Source organism: Mustela nivalis (assembly GCF_964662115.1).
Source record: "Mustela nivalis genome assembly, chromosome: X".
Lineage (NCBI taxonomy): Eukaryota > Metazoa > Chordata > Mammalia > Carnivora > Mustelidae > Mustela > Mustela nivalis.
The window spans coordinates 122,254,582-122,260,879 of record NC_139040.1 but is presented as its reverse complement, the minus strand read 5'-3'; positions in this window follow the sequence as shown (position 1 = coordinate 122,260,879).

The following is a 6,298-nucleotide window of genomic DNA, read 5'->3' as shown; positions in this document are numbered from 1 at the left end:
AAAGCTCTTGTGGAAGAGGCAACTGTACAGATTCCGGGTTCCAAAAAGAGTGGAAATGTTTTAAAATAGCTTCAGGAACCCTTCCTTGCAGGTTCTGGGCAACAAAAGACCCTGGAGATCTCTGCTTAACTCTTCAGCGGGGGTCATTTTATGACCACGGTGGAATTTCCAGCTGGGCTGATGGTGGTTTGGGACCAATTAAATCCACTTTAGAGAACTAAAGTAAACAGGGTGCTCCTTACATCGTATGCTAAGGAATAAAACCCACACCTAGTACATTCAATTCTGCACACCGCAACTCACAGGACTACATGTATTGGGTGAAAAGCACAGTGATACCATCGCCAGTTTCCGTGGTCATAACCCAATGTTTACAATATAAATACTTTGGCTTCCAACAGCGGTATCTTCTAAGCCCGTGAGGCTTAAACACCGAGAAAAACGTTGCATTAAAATTCCCACACAGGCCTGTAGAGCCACCTGATTTCACTGTACTCAGAAAAAAGAAAAAAAAAAAAAACCCAAGCTTTCAAAAGGGTATAGAAAGTTGAAAAATCTCATATCGCCCGAAGTGAGCCGAGAGGCCTTGGGTGGGGAGGAAAGTGAGGGGAAATCAATTTTACTTGCTTCGGCCTCACAATGGATTTTGCAAAGTAAAGGGTAGAAAATCAATCTTGTCAAATCAGTGAGAATTTATACACTTGAAGGAGTCCAAAGGTTTTGGAGGGTGTATTGGGCTGTAGGACCTTCTCCATCACATGGTGGCGAATATAGCCTCAAGGTGGGACCCATGCCTCAGTGAGTAGGGACTGGTCACTCCCAGTGACACCACCAGGGACTCAGACAGGAAACCAGAGCATGGAAGATGGGCCTTGAGCAGAAAGCAGACCAGGGGGCTAGTGTCTGTCTTGGCTTCCACTCTGCTGTGGGTGGGGGAGACGTCACAGAGAAATGCTTCAGGGAAGTCAGGTGAGGTAAGGGACCCACATTCTCTGCTCAAGGGGAGTTGGCCAGGGGCTGGGCCAGCAGGTGCACCAGCAGCAAACTTGTCCGTGTTACATAAGCATGTTCCTTGGTTCCCTTTCGGTTTTTATAAACTTCAGTGAAGACTCCTGTAAAAGGTCTGCCTGGGGGCACCTGGGGGGCTCAGTGGGTTAAGCCTCTGCCTTCAGCTCAGGTAATGATCTCAGGGTCCTGGAATTGAGCCCCGCCTTGGGCTCTCTGCTCAGCGGGGAGCCTGCTTCCCTCCCCCCTCCCCCTGCCTGCCTCTGACTACTTGTGGTCTCTCTCTCTCTCTGTCAAATAAATAAATAAAATCTCAGAACTCTGTGAGGTCTCTTTCATAAGAGCACTTAACCCCAGCATGGGGCCGCCACCCTCAAGATCTAATCACTTCCTAAAGGCCCCACCTTCTAATATCATCACCTTGGGGCTTAGGATTTCAACATGTGATCAACATACGTTTGGGGGGGGACACAAATATTCGGTCCATAACATACCTAGACTTACAGAAGAGTCATGAAGACCAGCGTAGGAGAGAATAGCATGCTCCCACCTCACCCTTCAGACAGGCACACCAGTGACCTTGTAGTTAGTAAGCAGATCCCAAAGAAAATGGAGTCGAGGCTGAGAAATCCCACCTCTGGGTCCCATCTGGACCTTCATTTGTCATTGCCAAACTTGTTGATGTAGGCTTGATGTGATTAAAGGAATAGGTGGCTGTGTGACCTTAGGGAAGTTACTTGACCTCTCTGTGGCCCTTTCTTTAGCTGTGAAGTGGACATAACAACACACCTGTATCAAAGAATTATTACACGGATTATAGGAGTTGATGTTTGTGAAAACCTGAGAGCCACGCCTGACATACAGTAAACACCATACACGTGTTCGACTTGACAAAAATAATCATGATCATGTTGTTATATATGGGACTTCAACACAAACCTGATGGCAATGAGCCATCAGCGGTGTGGTAGGCAGAATTCTCTGATGTCTCCCAAGATTCTGGGTCCCCAGTATCCACACTCCTTCTGCCAGTTTGCAGATGTGACTAAGGTCCTAAATCAGGAGATGATCTGGGTAGTACTGACTTAATCAGGCAAACCTTCTAGAAGCAGAGTTTCCTCTGGCTGGCCACAGCAGAGGAGCTGCAGCAAGGTCAAGCCACCTGGCCAGGAAGGAGGTCAAGCCACCTGGCCAGCAAGAAAGCCGTATTGGCTTCCCTCCTGTGAAGTTCCTAGGGAGGGGGCCCTAGAGCAAGGGACAGTGGGAGGTCGGTAGATGCGCAGGGCAGTTCTCCGCTGAGAGCCCGCAGGAAAGCAAGGGCGTGAGTCCCGCAGGTGCAAGGAACCGAATTCTGTCAACAACCAGTGATCTTGGAGGAAGACACAACCTTCACCCCAAGCCCCAGAGAAGAATTCTAGCCTCGGGCAGCACCCAGATTTCAGCCCCGTGCGACCCTGAGCGGAGATTCCGGTCACACAGGGCCTGGACTTCTGACTTTCAGAAATTAGGAGATCATAGATTTGTACTGCTTTAGGCCACTACGTTTGTGAGAATTCAGTATGCGGCACTAGAACACTGGTATAGTGAAAAATTAAAGCAAATAGGTACACGTAATACATGATCAGTTAGACGATTTTGTTCAAAGCCCAGGCAGCCTACTTTTCCGCCCTACCACATTACAGGTGAAGATTTTTGACGCTGACCGAGTTATTACAAAGTACTCTCCCCGTTCAGAAAAAAAAAAAGGACTTTGCCGCTCCCGGGGGAAGGCACTGTTAGGTACTCACCAGCATCCCTGGCCCCGCACGGCCGAGCTGCCTGCACCAAGAGCAACAGGTCTGGAGCCCCCCAGGCGGGTTTCGTTTGGTTGGGGAGAGGGCTAGGCAACCTCCACCTTAGGCAGGTGCAACCTCCTACAGGTGTGTCCCGACCTTTGACCTACGGATGAGGCTCCACCTCCACTTCCAAGGCCAGCCTGAAATGGACAGGCGGTTTTAGGACCCAGGGATCAGAGCTCTGGGATTTATCAAAGAGGAGAGAGTGCTTTGCAGAGGAGCTCTGGCCTATCTATGCCTTAAACCCAGGCACAACCACCTACTGTGTGAACTTTTGTAAATTCCTTAACCCATCTGCACCCCCATCTGGAAAATGGGGGTAACAGCGGTGTGAGGGTTTGAGGTAAGGCTTACAAATCACGACTCTGTAGGGCCCAGCCGTTAGCAAGCCCACTAAAATGAGAGGTGTTGTTTTTTTTTTTTTTTAAAGATTTTATTTATTTATTTGACAGAGAGAAATCACAAGTAGATGGAGAGGCAGGCAGAGAAAGAGAGAGGGAAGCAGGCTCCCTGCCGAGCAGAGAGCCCGATGCGGGACTCGATCCCAGGACCCTGAGATCATGACCCGAGCTGAAGGCAGCGGCTTAACCCACTGAGCCACCCAGGCGCCCCGAGAGGTGGTGTTTAATTGCTTTTGATGCTGCCTGAGTCTTATACTCAAGCTCTAAGGCTAAGCGTTCATCGTATTATAAATACCCAACCCAGCACATCTCGGTCCCTTGTCCCAGAGCCCCAAGTGTCTGCTTAATGACTAACCACTCCAACCCGGTACACAGAGTACCGGGCCACATCAGTCAGCCCCAGTACAAACCCAGAGTCAATCAATTGTCCTTCCCCGCCGCCTTCTCTTTGCTCACTTGTTTCATTAGAACAGGAACTGTGCTACAGATGGGTACCAGACAGTCAGCATTTTCTACTGGAATAAAACCAAGGGAATGCAGTCACCGACAATAGGAAACCGGGCTACAATAAAGAGAGGAGTTGCGTTTGCACTCTAAAAACAGACAAAGTAATTACCATTTTTAAAAGACGGTTTCCTGAGGCTAAAAATCTACATTCCTCATGCACTGGGGGGAGGGGGGATCTATTAGATGTCATCGAACCAGTCTGATGACAGAATTTATGAGGCTATGCCAGATTGTGATCAAGTGTTCAAAGGTATACACCACTTATAAATATAACCACATCTAGACTCACAAAAATAGACTCCCTATTTAAATTGAATCTTCTTTCTGAGCATTGCTAAGCGAGGTAATGTGAAATTTTCCCAAACTGCAATGAGCGAGGTGGTGGTGGTATTTTTCCCATTTGTGGAGATGACCATCTATTATACGGATTTGCAAATTGGTTAATTGTCTGGAAGATTTAAGAAGAAAAAATGCTGTTCTAGTAATTCTGTGCAGCCCTGCGCTCAGAGGATTTTGGCCGTGGGAAGATTAACATAAGCGAGAGTTTGCCTGATACATTTTAAATGAGAAACCAGGCTATTTTTTGAACTAATGTTTTCCGAAAGAAAATTATAGCAAAGAGTCTATCATTCCTTACTCCTTAGCCAATGATTCCCCCAACTACAGTGTTAAGATCCGGAAAGTCAATATAGTATCTTCGCCTGTCTCCTTCGCTGTGGCTACCATGGGGTCTAGAATAGGGCCTGGCGCAGACACGGGCATGGAATATTCCCTGAATAAATGGGTTAGAGAAATTAAATGAATTAGCAAGTAGCAGGATGCTGATGTTCTCTTTCAGTCTGAATTCTGAGCAGTTATAAATGGCAACGTGATCAGATTGAAAAGGAAAACGGAGGAGCAGGGAAGTGGGGTTCTGTAGAGTCATATTTGCATTTGGGGGTACACGGGAAGGGAAGAAGGAAACCCAGTGGCAACAGAATTTATCACTACAAAGTTTTTGTTCCTGGATGGAAATTTCCAGAGCTCGTGTTGTAAACTGTCTTACAATGGGTCGTTTATGAGGAACAAGCCTTTCTGCTGAAGTCACTGTGGCAGCAGCGCCATCTGCTGGGGTAACTAGTTGGGCATTTGAGAACAATATTCTAGTCGGCTTTTTTTTTTTTTCCCCCCAAAAGCAAATTGAATTTAGAATCACAGAAATTATCTCAGAAATATCTTTAGAGATAATCGAGGCCACGTGTCATCTTACAGGTAAGGACTGGCTTTAAGTAGGTACAACATTTTCTATCTTTCTGTTAATACAATGGAGCCCCAAATTCATCTCCCCGAGACAAGACTAACTACAGCTATTATTACTAAACTGTATTACAGGTCTCGTGCAAATCAGAAACTGAAAGGCAGTTAAAATCCACTTGTTAAGCTCCGAAGCGTGCTGTCCAATACAAACGTCCACAACAATGGAGCAACAGAACTTTCTGCAATGATCCGTATCTGGGCGGGCTGTCTGGTACAGGGGCCCCTGGCCGCGTGTGGTTATTAACGTCTGAAATGTGGTCAGTGACACGGAGGAACTGGATTTTTAATTTTATCCAATTTTAATTAATTTACGTTTTTAAAATTAGCCAGCCACAGATGGCTAATGGAGCGGTTCTTAACCTGGGCGCTCTGTGCACTTTGGACTGCCTGCCTCATTCTCTGTGCTGGGGGCCCGCGCCGTGCCCTGTAGGCTGCTTTCGCAACAGCCCTCCTCTCTACTCACAAGATTCCGGGGGTACCCCCACAGCCCCCGCACAAAGTTGTGATGATCAAAAAATTCTCCTAACATTGCCCCAGAAATGTCTCCTAGGGGGTAAAATCACCCCTGGTTGAGAACCACTGGGCTAGTAGCTGCTGGAGGGGATGGCACAGTTCTAGAACATGCTTAACATATATATGACATTTTGATTAAGAAAATGAAACGGCCCCTAGGTTGTACTATAGCAGTAGTGGTTTTGTCATAAGAATGGGGAAGCTTAAAAAAAAAAAAAAAAAAAAAAGTCAGGGGCGCCTGGAAGGCTCAGTCGTTAAACGTCTGCCTTGGGCCTGGGTCGTGATCCCAGAGTCCTGGGATGGAGCCCCAAGTGGGACTCCCTGCTCAGTGGGAAGCCTGCTTCTCCCTCTCCCCCTCCCCCTGCTTGTGTGCCCCCTCTCACTGTCTCTTTCTCTTTCTCTGTCAAATACATAAAATCTTAAAGAAAAAGAGGCTGAGGTAGACAAAGAAATCTCTTTCTTCTTTATCCTCCTGCCCACGTAATGGATGGAGCCCAGAGAGTCGTGTCTGAAAATTCGGCCTCACACCAAGTCCCCGGGTTAGCCTCAGAAAACCCATCCTGGAACCTGGCTTCCCTGAACTCAGCGTGAGGAACTCCACAAACGGACCACAGGTCCTGGCTCAGCAGTGGCTCGAACAGGAGTTGGGATTACCCCCACCCTCTTCTAAGGAGCAGGGGGAAAGGTCTCAGGCCTCCCAACCAATAACACAGAAGTTCCCAGCGGGTCTCCATCAAAAAT